Raw genomic sequence first — 16,606 nt, forward strand, 5'->3', positions numbered from 1 at the left:
GATCCGGCCTTGCATGTATTGGACAACGTCATTAACTCTGTCGCAACGGCAAATCAGCAGGTTATTAGCAACATGGTTGATGCGGCGCACGATAGATTCACACCTGCCTTGTTCCCTCTACATGATTTGAGAACGACTGTCCATATCGGGTATCAAAATTATAGCCTCACACCTTTATTCAACCCAGACATGAGTCAATATTTTTACCCTTTGATTGAGTCCAGCGTCACCCCCGATGCCATAATCATTCATGTTCCATTTCAGACGGCGGACGTGTTTGAGGCACACGAAATTGTCCCGTTCCCTTTTTCAGCTAAGGACAGTGTGTTACCCCTGGACACGTCCCCGTCTCTTGTTCTAATCGCGAAGGATTTCGCTCTGTATTCAATGGGTAGCTACTTACTCTTGCAATATTGCAAGGAGACGGTCTTCGGGCGATTATAATGCTCTGCGTCTCTCTTTGCCTTCCTACCAGTTCGGGGAGGGGTATGCCCTCACCCGCGTGAACGCGTCTGACGCTCTTTCCCTGTGCCCTTACAAGCAGCTACCACCAACACCTGTTTTCCATAAGAACTTTCAGGGTCTCCATTATTTCTATTTCCCTCAGTCCTTCTATGTCTCAGTCATCTGCCCAGAGGGTACCACTTATCAACGGGTTACTGGTTACTATGCCATAGCGGAAGCATGCTATATCCGCTCCACTAACATAACAACGTACCCGCCCCGGATCCGTCTGGTTTTCACGGCCAATATATCCCATCGAGTGTTTCCTCTACGGTCTCTCGATAACATTCACTTCTCCAGCATCTCTTATGTGACTAATTCCCTTAATTCATTGTCTTTCGCAAACAAAACGGAGTTTGCGGAAACCCTGGAGGAAACGCTGCCTGAATACCTGCATCTCCCCTACCTGTACCCTGGATTTTTTGTACCAATGTTTCTGATGTTCGTCAGTCTCGTCGTCATGTGCTACCTTATTAGGAGGAACTCTGTCCTGCACGATTATTTGGTTGTGCAGACACGGCGACTGGATGCAGGAAGACCACTGGCAAGGTAGTTTTTCCTTTTCTCAGGCAAGTCAGCGGACAGAAACCTGGCATTCCCCTGCTCCTATACTTAACATTGTACTATGTTTCACTATTGTATGTTTCACTATTGTATTTTTTTTTTTAGGAGCTAGATGAACGTTTCATTGTCTGTAACTATGCCAGTTGATAGCTTTTCTACATGTGTCCTTATGTTTATCTTTTGAGAGATTTCTTATGTTTCATGTCACACACGTTGTGTTTTACCTCTCACTATTTATATTATAACTCCACATATGTTCTTACATAGCCAGTGTTATATTGTAATTGTATCATAGGCAGTCTGCTTGACAAACTGCTATTTAGATTTTTATATATCATGAGGTCGCGATCACTGGTAGGTGACCGAGCATTGTCATAGTAGGTTATCAATGTATTATTATTATTATTATTTAATATTACCACGAATTAGGCATACAATTGTCAAATGGAAAAAAAACACGACAGATAGATCACGCCACCTTATAGGAATGTCGTCCGTCAGTGTTTACTGTCTCAGTTTTGTATACATCGCATTTCATAGTGCGTGGAGGTCACCTTGACGTACGTGACCAATTGTAACATTTATTTTCCAACCTGTAACTCGTCACTCCTTCACGAGAATCCGACTAACACACAACGGAGTCGCTCTCGCTACGACGCTTCTGTACATATAGGCTACGAATATAAATCGCTATAAGGAAGCTGAAGTATTAATAAACGACCTATAAACGCCACCGTCAAGCACCTTAAAAACAAAGAAAAGAACGATATGCTAGAGTTTCAGAGAACAGAATATAACTACTCATTAGATAACGCTCATTAAGTGCGATACGATTTTTTTTCGTGTGTGTATTGATTAAATGACTTGTTGAAAAGTATTCCAAAGATTATTCTATTCCTCTTCAATAAAGTGATGTCCGCTATTCTCGTCTTTTAATCAATATGAATAAAGAATCATCTCAACGTTTGACATATTAGCTGTTTTATGAACGTGAAAATGAAAATTCATGAAAATCCAATTCATTTTTTTTTTTCAACCTTTTTGAAATACTTAATGTGAGAGCCGACAGCATCTAAGAATAAGAGCTTAATTATGCAACATAAAACATGTATCCTTTAACAAATATCAAGTATACTAAGCAAAGAACACTATCAACACAATAGCAACAAACACTGGCCTCTCACTGTTTCATGAAACAAATAACTGATATCTCAAGCAATTTACTATGTCAACAATAGCAACAAACACTAGCCTCCCAATGTTTCATGAAACAAATAACTGATATCTCAAGCAAATTACTATGTCAACAATAGCAACAAACACTAGCCTCCCACTGTTTCATGAAACAAATAACTGATATCTCAAGCAAATTACTATGTCAACAATAGCAACAAACACTAGCCTCTCACTGTTTCATGAAACAAATAACTGATATCTCAAGCAAATTACTATGTCAACAATAGCAACAAATAGTATTGCCTATCACTGCCCACTATAAATATAACAGCATCAATAGCAGCTGTCTCCATCATATTTCCCATTCCTGTTAGCAGGGAACGGGAGGGTGGGCTGGGTGGCAGGGAGGCAGCCAGGTAAATGTGTACAGGTAAAGGTGGCGTAATTGGCAGCATAAAACAATGAGCATGGATGTGCTATCAGTTAGAGAAGTATCAAGGCACCTCTCCATAATTATGAGAAGAGTAGTACTTCATTATTTAGTAGTTAGTGGTTAGTATAAGATTACATGCATGTAATGTCACCTGTTGCAGATTGAAGGTGTGTCTGCGGCTGACGCAGGCATCTACCAGTGCCACGTTCCCGTCAGCTTGGAAGAGGAGGAGCTCAAGGTGGAAGCCGCCCAGCCAGTTGTGGTAAGATTTTAATGTTGGATCATTTTCTTAAGAGGTGGACGAATGTGAGTGTTTCTTTCCAGGAATAGATCGGTAATGCCATTATTTTTATCTGGGAAGCCTGGAAAGGGTTGAGAACTTGAGAGATATAGCAAAGTTAAGGTTCAAATGCAAAAAGAAAAGTTTTAGTTGGTTCATATCTGCCATATGCCATCAGATCAATATCATGGCTTCATAGCTTGGCACTTAAAAAAAAGAGGACTTGGATATACAATAACGTAAAGGTTTATATGCAAAAATAGACTTGCCTACATTATTAGTTTCATACCTTATCACAGCCTTCATGCCAATATGAATCATGCCTATATATTCAGAAACTTGAAACAAATTACTTCCATAAATATAAGACCAAAAAGTTTAATTCAGTTCGAAAAACAGATTAGCCCTTACATTATAATGTTATTGTTTCATACCCGAAGCCTTCAGGTCAATATCATATCTTGAAAACTCGACAAAAAACTAAGAAACAAAAAAGTTTATATGCAAAAATAGCTCAGTTTACATTACATTTTTTTTTTTTTCACATTTCGTCCAAAGTTTCTTCAGGTCAACATGAATCATTTCTGTATAACTTGGAAACTTAAAAGGACCAATGGCCTCTTTCATTAGTTCGCCATGATGTGTTAGTAAACCCGGCAAAACTGCAACACCAAAGACTTAGAAATTATTGCAGTGTTTTGTGTTCATGCATAGGTTAATACTTCTGAGGAAATCATACAGGACATCTCTTGTGTGTGTGGAAAGCATCGAAAACCTAACTATTACGGAGGTAAAAGACTAAAGTTTCGTTCAAGGATTACAGCTACCGATGGACTGTGGAATGGCTCTAAGAAATATAACAAACCTGAAATTCTTTTGTTAAGAGCAAAAATAGCCTACCGTACAGTCGGGACACAAGTGTTGATAACAGTTTCCAAAAGGTTTCGGACGCCAAGAAGAAAGATTTGCAATCATCCAGCAGAGCTGGATTACGCGGGTTCGAATCCCCACTACCACTCGGATCTTTGGTCACCGCCGCAGTGGCTTAAAACTGGCACACATGCTGTCCTGAAGACCACCCATCAACCTGACTCTTATAGCCGTCCAAGCGAATCAAAACGAGTTCCGGGGCAGGAGCTAATGCAAGATGGCGCCACTATAAAATGCCTGCGCCAGAACGGCCACGACTATCAGTCCCACCTGAAGAAGCCTTGGGCTGACCACTGGCTCCACTCAGGAAGATGCCTACCGGCAACACAGGTAACGACGAAAAAAAGCTATATCTGATTTATATGTGACGGTGTGTGTGTGTGTGTGTGTGGTTTAAGGAGCAAAGAGGATATAGGACAGACAGGATTTTTCTTACGAAAACTGTGAGCATCAACTGCACGACGATTATGTTTCTTTAACCGAGAACGTTGAGACCCTTTTCAGGGCTTTCACAAGTCGGGGCTGTGTACGGTGGATCAAAAGGGCTCTCCATAAAACACCCTAATTCGAGCTATTTGTAGTCGGTGGTATAGCGTCCCACCGTGAATGTCCGAGGTCATTGTAGGTGAGTGATCTGAGGTGGGCTTTTTGTCAAAGCAAGTTGTAGGTCATGGCAGGCTGACTTAGCTATCCACAGTAATCACTGTCAAATTCTCTATAGTAGACAATAAGCGACTATTATTGATGCTACACGTCACGAGACTGTTTATTTGTGACAAACACCACTGAAAAGAATGGAGTTTTGAGTAAAAGTATCAACACTAACATCAGTGTAGGACATTGGGACACAAGTCATGCTGAAAAAGGCTGGTAAACAGAAGTTGGTGGGAGGGATCAGGGCGGTAGGTGCACCAAACAAGCCACATGTCGCTGGTCGGGTAAATAGTGCGGTTATTGATATCACCACTCTTTACATTATTTAAGCACCACACTGTTCTTTCGACAGGTTTGTATATGTTTCCACCTCTGGTTATTGATTATTGCTGGGAGTGTGGGGAGGGGGTAAAAAACAACTGCTAGTGGTCACAAGAGCTGGCGGGATAACTGAAAGGGAGGGACACACGACTGGTATCATTGTTAGTGGACGTAAAAGGCGACTATTGGCCAAGTCTTAACTTGTTCTACATGCATGAAATTAAGTTTATTCCTACCAAACCTCTTTGGTTTCAAGGTAACAGAGGTATCGATAATAAACTGATGCAATGATACATTAATTGATAAAATGTGTCTTTGAACTAACTCTAAATAAATTCCGAAGCGTATCCTCGTGAATAATACTAAGACAGAACTACACGGAACGGGATTGGGGTTTTCATCTGTTTTACCAAAGCTGCAAGCTTGATACAGTTTTTAAGGCTCTGCTGACACATTAATCGCTTTGGCAACTCACGCCTTTTGCTCGGTTCGAACGTTCACGGCGCCCACCACGCCCAGTGTCCGGTTGGACTTTTGCAGAGAGAGGAGTTGTGTGTATCATTAAGGAGAGGATAGCCTGTAGTATAGTGTAAAATCCACGGCAAATATATACCAAATCGCGAGAATTCACTAATATTTTTTCCTTCATCACAGATTGCTGCACCAATGTACCAGGTATGCTGGTGATATATGTACCAGTTCGACGACCGATTTATATAGTCTTGTTCTGTTATTTGCGCTTTATGATGATTATAATGCAGTTAGTGTCGATACAATATTCATATTTTGATGAGCGTACATAAAAAACTATTAATAATATTTTTTTCCTCCTTTTCAACAGAAATGAACCTCGGTTTTTAAGGAGGGCGACGGATACCCATCTGGTGATTCAGATGATTCAGATTTTTGTCGAATTCAGATGACCCAGATGATGAGCTCTCCTGAGGAAAGTGACAAACAGAACAGATGAAGAGCAGGATGGGAACATTATTTTCACTTGTTGCGAAAGCAAAATTTTAATTTATCAGAATTTTTTTCAATGTAATTTGTGAAGTGGTATTTCATAAATTCAGTAAAATATATCATAATAAATCAAACATTAGGATAATCTAATATTCCGAGTAACGTAAATAGTGATCTGATATTTTTCTGTTATGAAAGCAAAATATTCATTTATTAGGAATTTTTATGTGTTGTTCGATATGAAGGGCATTGTCCTCTACTGCTGATTACTGTTTACAATGCAATGCTTATCTTGGAAGCAAAATGTCACCAAAACCTTAAATGTATTTGGGATGCCTTAGCTAATTGTAGGCGGTGGTGGAATAGCGAACCCGCCATGACGCCCTAGGTCAATGAGGGTGAGGATTCGAGGTGGGCTTTTTGTCAAAGGTGGTGCTGGTAAGGTCATGGCTATAGCTAAGTAATGATAACAGAAACCTTATTCCTGATAACCGATAACTGATAATGGAAACCTTATCAGTGATAAATCGATATTCGTTAACTGGAAATGACAATAGGCGATAACCATACCCAATATTAATCTGCCACTACGACATTTAGCTAGCGATAAGTCCGGGAGTAGGCAAAATCAATACTATATTGATATTTCAAATAAAATATAGATGAATTAAATTTTCAATGATCTGTATTTTAGAAAACTTAAACTTAGAAAACCACACGTTGGACATGTACAAGCATATGGACGTACATTTAGAACGCTTGAATAGTGTTATTATACCTTTACTAAAAGTTGGCATCTTTTCATATTCTCGTGAATCAAAAGACGCTGCATTCAGCGTTATATTCTGTAGTTATTTTGCCAAAGCTTTTTAATTGTATTGCTGGAAGGCTGTATGAGATATAGTAATATTAATATTACTCGTTGTTTAGGACCGACAATCTGTAATGAGTTGTATTGATATGTGCCAGAGGTCGCTCTAGAAATGAAGCGAGGATGGTGGTACTGTATGTCTGATTCAGCCTTCCAGCAACTACTCTTAATGTGTTAAAAAGTTTGTGAGACTGTACAAGGTTACGCTTTACTGGTTTGAACATGCATAGTTCATTAGAGACCAGTGTTTGTAAACAAAAAGCACCAGCTGGACAATGGACACCAACAACACAACACTGGTGCTTAATAACATTACATGCTCACAAACGAATATGGAATATCAACAGGTAAAGAATAACTATTTTGGGGCAAAAGTTAAATGATTTTCTTGATATACAGAAAACCCCTGGACATCCTAAATGGAAGGGGAGTTTTCTTCGGATAAGCCGATTTTTCGGATAATCCGGATTTATGGCCGCCATTTTAGAGGTCGGCACAGGTAGAATGCTTATGACTCGCCCAAAAAGAAGTGTGTATTAACTGTCAGCCGATCGATTTATGTAAATAATGAACTAAATAAACATTATCGCCACGCTAAACAAAGTAGTACGCCTAAAACATGTGATGTAAATGTTTTTATTAAAGTTTGTCTATGTGTCTCCTTGTCACCAGTGTATGTTGATATCAGAGCATTGCAGATCTGAATTGTGAATGCCAGCAGAGTGCGACAGAATGGTCAGCAAGCTTGCAAGTGTGACCCTTGATGCATCGGCAGGTGGAGGACACAGTATGATGACTCATATTATCGCCAACTCGAGTGTTGAAGGAATGTGGCATGGAGGAGAGGGGAGTCGTTTGTGTCGTTGTCTTGAGAGTACAGTGTGAGAGTAGTCGCAGTAGTTTGTTCGTCACTGACCCACGCCCTGCTAAAGCGTAAGGTGCGTACGTGGTGTTATGTTGAGAGAGTTCCTGTTTTAATGTTTTTGTCTAATACATTGATCTATTCATACACAGCTATTTCACGGCAATACGTATTAGAAAGCATATTCATTTTAACTGTTCTTATCAATTTTAAATGTGTTAATATAGTACATATGTAGTTACTTTTATTTATTTTGATGTTTTATAACGTTTTAGTATAGAAAAAATTTAATTGCATTATCCAGGATCAATTTCGGATAATCCGGTTTTCTTCGGATAATCCGGCCGGATAATCGGGGTTTTGCACTCGTATTGATATTTGAGTCTGTTGACCAAAAAAAATAACTCTAGTGTTTTAATGTTGATGATCTAAGTATGAAATTCTTCACCGAAGATATTTCATACCCCTCAAGTTTTTCATACAACACCGGGCGCGCCACGTGACATGCTAAATAGGGTGAGAGGAGACAACGCTTGTTTTCTGAGAGTCGGAAAAAGTAGCGCCATTATCGCTAGTTTGGTTACTAAAAGTAACGGCAATACCGATATATATTTACATAAGTAACGGATGGCCACAACTCTGATTTTGTTATCAGTGATAAAGTATCGCGATAACACCCAGCTATGGTCATGGCATACTGAATTAGCTATCTATACAATGATCACTGGCAAATTCTCTATAGTACACAACAAGCTTACTCTTCGCTAGGATGCCACGCACACTTAGGACTGTTTATTTTGTAAACAAACATCATTCCAAAAAGAATGGAGTTTGAGTAAAGTAAATATTTTTTAACGGATTTACGGTTATGAAAGGAGTACTTGATGTATGTTCCATGCTCTTTTTTCTTAGTCTCAAAATGCAGGTGGTAATTTTGGTTTTCATTTCTCAGGCACTTCTCGGCCTCCCACAGCCGGGTTTCACGGGTTACACATAAGGCAGTGAGGCCGCTGGATTGGGTGAGCGCCGCGCCATATGACGTCATCGGACTTCAGCTAATCACAGCGCAGTGTTTTCAGAGCTCAGCCAATCGTAAGGCTTCATCTCTGGCTTTTAAAACGAATTCCGTTTCTTCTCTTTCTCGCTTTTCTTTTTTCCAAGGTACCTCATTTTGAGATAACATGCGAGAGCATAGGAGGAAAAAAAAGTGAGCTCTGGGAGGCAGCATGACTCACTATAATGGCACCACTTATAAACAGTTGCCTGCACCATGACAGTTCTGCCAGTCGGGGCCTTCAAATACCATTAGGCTCAGATGGATAGTTTCAATCGCGCCATAAGCCACATGAAAAAAAAAAAAATCTCAACGGGTTGGAAACAAATAAGTCGTTTTTTTCAGTGTTTTCAATACCTCGAAGTTTCGTGAGCCTTGGAGTTTAGCGCTTATAATACCTTAGGAACGGTTAAGCGAAATACATGGAACCTCGAGAGGGCACTGTAGAAATCATAACATAAATACTGGCCTAAGGCAAAACTTTCTTTCATCGCATACTTTTATTTATCCGTAAATTTGTACACATTTCCATTTTTCTAGGTAATAAGAATAGCTATAGGAAGAGGGTGGTTGGCCCAAGCCCGACGTGGTTCAGGCAAGTGTTTATACTGGCATTAATCTATTCTGGCTCATGCAAGCGCTGGAAGCTCATTTTATTTCCTTTGACAGTTCCTCTACAGTCCGGCTGGATGGTGGTCTTGGGCCACTCGGCGGTGACTGAAAAATCCCAGTGGAAGCGGCGGATTCAACCCAAATCATCCACGACGCGGTGAATACTGGACCGGCATGCTAACCACTCAGCCACCGCCTCCCTTGATAGCAACAGAAATATTATGTATTTGTTGTGGGGTTGTCTTAAAATACGTATGTAGAGAAGGCGCCAAGCAATGTTCCTCCCCCCTTCCTCCACTCAGCAGCGCCAGCGGCTGTCAGTCATGGCAGGCCACAGAAATTTAGGCTAGGGTCAAGAATAGGTTAGGACAACAATATGTCTTTTCAACAAAATAAATTTGAAATGAATAAGATATGGGGAAAAAGCACAACCTCAAGATCACAGTTCCAGGTGAAAGATCAAGAAATTGCAGAGAAGAGTCTCCGTGACATGACCTGGGGGTATTTAGTTGGTAATGACTTTTCACCTACTGAGCACATTGATATCACAAGGACGGCCAGGCAGGATGACCGGATGGATACTCAGACCTTCAAGACGAGGGAACCCCAACACCTCCTCCCGCCTGGAAGTCCCTTGCGTTGTCAAAAATGGAATACCTGTGCCATCTGTGGTCCTCTACACAAAATGTACAATATCAAGGACTGAACAGACACAAAGGGTCTTCTACAAGGAAGCTGATCTCAATGAAAATCTGAGCATTGGGACAGGCTCTAAGACTTCTGCAACTCGAATTTCTCTCCAAAGCATCTAAGAGATAGTGTACTACATATACTAACACTTGAAAATCCTTGGAGAAGCAAGTGCCCAACCCATCACCACAAACTGAAGGAGGGATTACAGGCCAGACACTCTCTCGACGGTTAATACGTGATTCTGCCCCAGAATATCCACTGAAACAGTCAGTCAATGTATTAGGGTCCATACATGCTACCAGCTTTACCAACGAGGACCAAGATTATTCAACTGCCTGCCCAGGGACATCAGGAAACATTCTGGCAAGGATTCGTTTTAGGGCTCCGTGCCAGTATCTCATAATCTACTTAATGAAACATCACTATCTCTTCATATATCTTTTCATTACAAACCTTCAACAGTCAGCGTAGGAAATGTTTTCTTTGAAAATCCAATTTAGGAATTTTTTTTTACTCTTGAAAATAGGATGTTTACGAAAAGCCGTTGTCAGCTTTCCTCTCTGATGCGGCGCAAGTCAAGGGTAAGCGATGCCAGTATCCGGCCGTGAGCTGTAAAATAGTCAGTAGGATTGTTTAGGGTCGGGAGCATATTTAAACTACTCCAACCAAACTTACTTTATTTATCTATTTGATTAATCGGGGAAGGCGCCCTCGACCCCCCACCACCACATGTATGTGACTTATTTCAGCAAGGGGAGGTATTGCGCATCATATCCCAAGTTGCAGCTGTCGTTGCTGTCACGCCAGAGGTGATGCTATTTATGACTGCGTGAAACATTATTCCCCTTATTTTCAAGAGTAAAAAAGTCCTTGAATTGGGATTTTCAAAGCGCAACGATGTAAAACTTGGTACAGCGGGAGCTCAGCCAGGGTTTTGTGGAGCGTGGAGGAAAACACTTGCTGTCTTAGAATAAATGTATTCTTAACCCCAGGTACAGCGAATGCTGGTGAGAGCCGAGGGACAATAGGTGTGGTCGATTACAGATTGGAAAAATAATGAAGTTACAATTGGTCATCACGTATGTCAAGGTGACCTCTAAGCTTGATGAAATGCTTTGTATATAAACTGAGATCAGTAAACACTGACAGCCGATGACATTCACAAGGTATGCGTGATCTATCTGTCGTGGGTTTTTCCATTGATATTTGCATGCCTAATTGTGGTGATATTAAATAATAATAATAATAATAATACAGTGATATACTACAATTACTATAACAAGCTATTTACATGACTGTTGAAGGTTTGTAGAAAAGATATATGGAAGAGATAAAGCATGTTTCATAAGGTAGGTAATGAGATACTGGCACGGGCCTTAAAACGAATCTTAACCTCTAATACACTTCTAACTGCAGCATGGAGACCTTTTATAGGAGAAAATTTGACCTGTTTCTGCAGGGGATCCCTATTGAGCTCCCCTGTCCTACACGTAATTATCCTTATAAGCAGAGAGTAACCCTCCTGACCAGCTGAGGCACATTAGGAGCTGTGCTTTCAGCGTTATTTTGTTTGTTTTATCGTTACTAATGGCGTGATTGCCATAGTATTTCCACGTAAACTGGCCTATGGGGTAGTGGCGGCTGCGGGTTAGCCCAGCCTCAAGCACCTTACCACACACTCACACCACCTCACCTCCTCTTACCACTACCCCATAAACCAGTTTCATTCATGTGGGAGAACTATATGTCGATCAATCACCACATTGGTAACGATCAAAACAAATAAAGTGAAAGCGGCCCTAGAGTAGGGGCACAGTGTTGGGGCGTGTGGACCTTGCTGACCATGGTGAACATCACCTACACTGCACAAGACAAGACCCATAACGTAAATTCCCTAGTGTTTGCCCATGTTTCCCCACAAGCCTGGGGACCTGGCGGGAATGCTGGCTCAGTTTCAGGGGACACGAAACTGTCAGATTCGCACATTTTTTTAGTGGGGGGAGGGGATAAAACTCCCAGGATCTAGGGAAATTCCTTAAATTTAGGGAATTTTTCCTCCCACCACCATTTCAAAATAAGCTGCTTGCAACGAATTTAGTGTTTCCTATACCTAAAACCACGCACTCAATGGATCCTCAAGCTTGTTTTTGGGAGAGAAGGAGAACTCCACCAAACAATGCTCACTCACTATCTGGCGTGGCAATCGCATGGCCATCTGTGCTCACATAAACCGCTTCCACCACACTCATGCCCTCTCACTAGTAGGTTGTCACTCTCATCGCAAGGTTTCTGTCCTCCAAGTAGAGTCCGTGGTACCCAAAACACAGTGTATCTTCATTGTTTATCACTGACACAAGTAAAACCACTGCTAGCCAGGATCCATCCAACACCACATTCTTTTAATAATACTGCGGGCTTGTGCAGGAAGTGTGGCCTTCAACCTCTCTTGGGCCCGAAGCTTTGAATCTGCTTCACGGCTCATATTCCCAGTATACAAGGTGATTGTGGATATTGACTACAGCCCAGAATACGAATATAATACGCTCCATATCATAGTAAAAAAAAAAAAAAAAAAAAAAGTACTTTCAGTAAAGAAGTTTAATTCATCCTCCCCAACGATCTTGGGGGACCTGCGTGAATTGGCCATATTTGGGTGGGGGATACATTTAAACTACTCCAACGAACGTTACGATACCTGGCTAATCAAGGAAGGCTGCGCTTCCCCCTGACCCCCCCCTCTTAAAGGTGCTGTGTGGTTCTAAAAAATAACCACGCTGCGTGGTGGACCTGGTCTTCAACATGCGTGGGCTAATGGCTAATTAAGCCGCACTATCACAACCTTAGCTGCACGTTATCGAAATAGTATTAGGTAAAGGTGCGTGTTCCAAAAAAAATAATAATAAATAACCATGCGTAGGACCTGGTCTCACCTAGCCGTATCATTGTTAACCTGGATCGCTTATAACGCTGTTTCATATTGCAATGGTTGCCGCCATGTAAACACATCGTTCTGTATGTATAATATGCTCCTTAAGCACAATATGGAGGCATGTGAATATCGTATTTTCAAGTGCGGAGTGATTTTCAATACCACGCTATGTGCCGTGCACGCAGTTGAAAAAACGGAATGTAAGGAAATTTCCCTACATCTAAGCAATTGTAAGGAATTTCCCTACATCTAGGTGGTATTTTTCAACCCTCATAACTCAAAACTATGCATTTATGACCATGTTACTTCATGCTTACATCACCGATTCCCTGAAGTCTCAATGGATTCCCCTGAAGGAATTTTGGTTGGTGAGGGGTGAGTTTGGGGCATGTTGATTTTCCTTGGAGGTCAGGTGGGAACCCTATCCACACCCTCTGCCTGCTCAGCTCCTCCTGTCCCAGGTGCAGCCTGCTCCACACTCTGGCCCTCCGCCCTTCCTGTCCCAAGTGCAGCTCCTGGCCCCACACCCTGGCCCTCCGCTTCCTTCCTGTCCCAAGTGCAGCCCGGCCCATTCACCCCTGGCCCTCCGCCTCCTTCCTGTCCCAAGTGCAGCCCTGTCCACACCCCTGGCCCTCCGCTCCTTCCTGTCCCAAGTGCAGCCCGTCCACACCCTGGCCCTCCGGCTCTTCCTGTCCCAAGTGCAGCCCATCCACACCCCTGGCCCTCCGCCTCCTTCCTGTCCCAAGTGCAGCCTGGTCCACACCCTGGCCCTCCGCTTCTTCCCTTCCTGTCCCAAGTGCAGCCCGTCCACACCCTGGCCCCCACTCCTTCCTCTCCCAAGCGCAGCCCGTCCACACCCCTGGGCACCTCCGCTTCTCCTTCCTGTCCCAAGTATGCACAGTCATTGGCCCACACCCCTGGCCCTCCGCTTTCCCTTCCCTGTCCCAAGTGCAGCCCATCCACACCCTGGCTCCCCACTCCTTCCTGTCCCAGTACAGCCTGTCCACACCCTGGCCCTCCAAGGCTCCTTCCTCTGTCCCAAGTGCAGCCTGTCCACACCCTGGGCCCCACTCCTTCCTGTCCCAAGTGCAGCCTGTCCACACCCTGGCCCCCACTCCTTCCTGTCCCAAGTGCAGCCCTGGTCCATACCCCTGGCCCTCCGCTCCTTCCTGTCCCAAGTGCGGCCCTCCGCTCCACACCCTGGCCCCCACTCCTTCCTGTCCCAAGCATAGCCCTGGGCTCCACACCCTGGCCCCCCACCTTCCTGTCCCAAGTGCAGCCCGTCCTCACCCTGGCCCTCCGCCTCCTTCCTGTCCCAAGTGCAGCCTGGCCCATACCCTGGCCCTCCGCTTTCTTCCTTCCTGTCCCAAGTGCAGCCCGCTCCACACACCCTGGCCCCCCACTCCTTCCCTGTCCCAAGTGCAGCCTGTCCACACCCTGGCTCCTCCGCTTTCTCCTTCCTGTCCCAAGTGCAGCCTGTCCACACCCTGGCCCTCCGGGCCTCCTTCCTGTCCCAAGTGCAGCCTGGTCCACACCCTGGCCCTCCGCTCCTTCCTGTCCCAAGTACAGCCCGCCCCACACCCCTGGCCCTCCGCTCCTTCTTGTCCCAAGTACAGCCTGTCCACACCTCTGGCTCCCCACTCCTTCCCTGTCCTCAAGTACAGCCCTGTCCACACTCCCTGGCCCCTCTGCTCCTCCCTGTCCCAAGTACAGCCCGTCCACACCCTGGCCCTCCGCCCTCCTTCCTGTCCCAAGTGCAGTCTGTCCACACTCCCTGGCCCCCACTCCTTCCCTGGTCCCAAGTACAGCCCAATCCATTAACTTGGCCCCCAGCACTCCTTCCTGTCCCAAGTACAGCCCTGTCCACACCCTGGGCCCCCACTCCTTCCTGGGTCCCAAGCACAGCCCGGCCCACACCCTGGCCCTCCGCCTCCTTCCTGTCTAAAGTGCAGCCCGTCCACACTCCTGGCCCTCCGCCCCTTCCTTCCTGTCCCAAGTGCAGCCCGCCCATAACCCTGGCCCTCCGGCTCCTTCCTGTCCCAAGCACAGGCTCCGTCCACACCCCTGGCTCCCTCCGCTCCTTTCTGTCCTGGGCACAGCCCGTCCACACCCTGGCTCCCCACTCCTTCCCTGTCCTGGGCACAGCCCTGTCCACACCCCTGGCCCTGTCTTCCTGTCCCAAGCACAGCCCGTCCACACCTGGCCCTCCTGCTCCCTTCCCTGTCCCAAGTGCAGCCCGTCCACACCCTCCCCGGCCCCCCACCCTTCCCTAACCTAAGTACAGCCCGTCCACACCTGGCCCCCCTTACCCTTCCCTGTCCCAAGTACAGCCCGTCCACACCCTGGCCCCCACCTTCCTGTCCCAACTACAGCCCGTCCACACCCTGGCCCTCCGCTCCTTCCTGTCCCACGTGCAGCCCGTCCACACCATGGCCCTCCGCTCCTTCCTGTCCCAAGTGCAGCCTGTCCACACCCTGGCCCCCCACTCCTTCCTGTCCCAAGTACAGCCTGTCCACACCTGGCCCTGCACCCCCCCTTCACCTGCACACCACCCTGGGGCCTGCACGCCGAGGGCCCTCCTCCTCCACGAGAAACACTGCCAGGGCTCTTCACTGTCTTCAGGGCACGCGGCGGACTCGACCTTGATCTTGATGACACAGGGGACTTGTTTGCTCTCCTCCTCCTTCTTCTTCTTCTTCTTCTCCTTCCTCTATAGCTTCTTGGGTCCTCGGGATTCTTTGATTTTCTGTTCCATATTCAGACTTTCCTATTTTCTCTTTCCGATTGACCTATTTTCCATTTATCACCAATAAAATCCACGGATTTATATATGATCTACATAGATCCCACGCCTCCATATTCATCTGTGTTTTGTGTTTGTTGTAGAGGCCAGTAGAGCACAACAAATACTTCTTTCTGCAGCAGTTTATTTGCAGGCACTAAATTGAGAACAGTAATAAGTAACAGCGGGCTGCGCCAGTCGTCAGTAGCCAGTGGTCCGCTTCCCCATTTCGCCGCCGCCGTCGTAGGCCTTCCCAACAGCGGGCACTCCGACTCCGGCACACAGCCGACGGTGCCCCTCGCACAGAACCCTCGCCCCGGGCGGTATGAAGGCTCTCTTTGCGGGCCTCCTTCTGCGCGCTTGTTGGCGCACAACTCCCCCCTCTCATAATCGGGAACAGCTTCTACACCCTCGCTTCATTCCTCAGGCCTTCCAGCACACAGCGCGCATGATCACATCACTTAAAATGAGAAGAGGCTATTAATTACACAAACGAGCACCATCTCTCTCTCGTTTTAATCACCCAACAAAACCATTCTCACTTCCATACACACACTCTTCGATATATCAATCACATACTAAACACCGTCGCCGTCTGCTATCCTGGTCGAACGTCTTAATGGTTGTTCTGCTTCCCTTCCTCGATAACTTCTCCGTTGACCCACACGTCGGCATCATCTTGAACAGGGAACGCCATTATCAATTCATCGTCACTACTTTCAGAGGCGATAATATCTTGCCTCGTCGTTGACGCCTGAACTACGCTTCCGGAGATCCTTGAGTCCTGACATGCCGCGAATTCTGATCCACCTCCGCAACTTGATCAGAAACAATATGGTCACCGTGCCCCTTATATCGGTCGTCGCAGCGCCTTGGCGGCTTCAACGCATACATTATCTCCATTTGGTAAGCAGATTGTGTTGTACCCTGACATTTTCATTTCAGCCTCCTCGCACTCTCATGCGTAATTGTAGATTA

General features: G+C 45.0%; 3 protein-coding genes across 3 annotated transcripts in view; 2 read left to right on the plus strand and 1 right to left on the minus strand.

The window, feature by feature from the left end:
• Positions 1–16,606, plus strand: part of LOC126986144 (GATOR complex protein NPRL2-like) — a 95,644-nt gene that overhangs the window by 55,957 nt on the left and 23,081 nt on the right.
• Positions 1–16,606, plus strand: part of LOC126986143 (GATOR complex protein NPRL2-like) — a 95,573-nt gene that overhangs the window by 55,886 nt on the left and 23,081 nt on the right. The gene's annotated exons all lie outside the window — the stretch shown is intronic.
• LOC126986008 (uncharacterized) overlaps positions 1–16,606 on the minus strand; it is a 109,128-nt gene that overhangs the window by 46,223 nt on the left and 46,299 nt on the right. The gene's annotated exons all lie outside the window — the stretch shown is intronic.

The sequence above is a fragment of the Eriocheir sinensis genome, chromosome 61 (genome assembly GCF_024679095.1).
Source record: "Eriocheir sinensis breed Jianghai 21 chromosome 61, ASM2467909v1, whole genome shotgun sequence".
Taxonomy (NCBI): Eukaryota; Metazoa; Arthropoda; class Malacostraca; order Decapoda; family Varunidae; genus Eriocheir; species Eriocheir sinensis.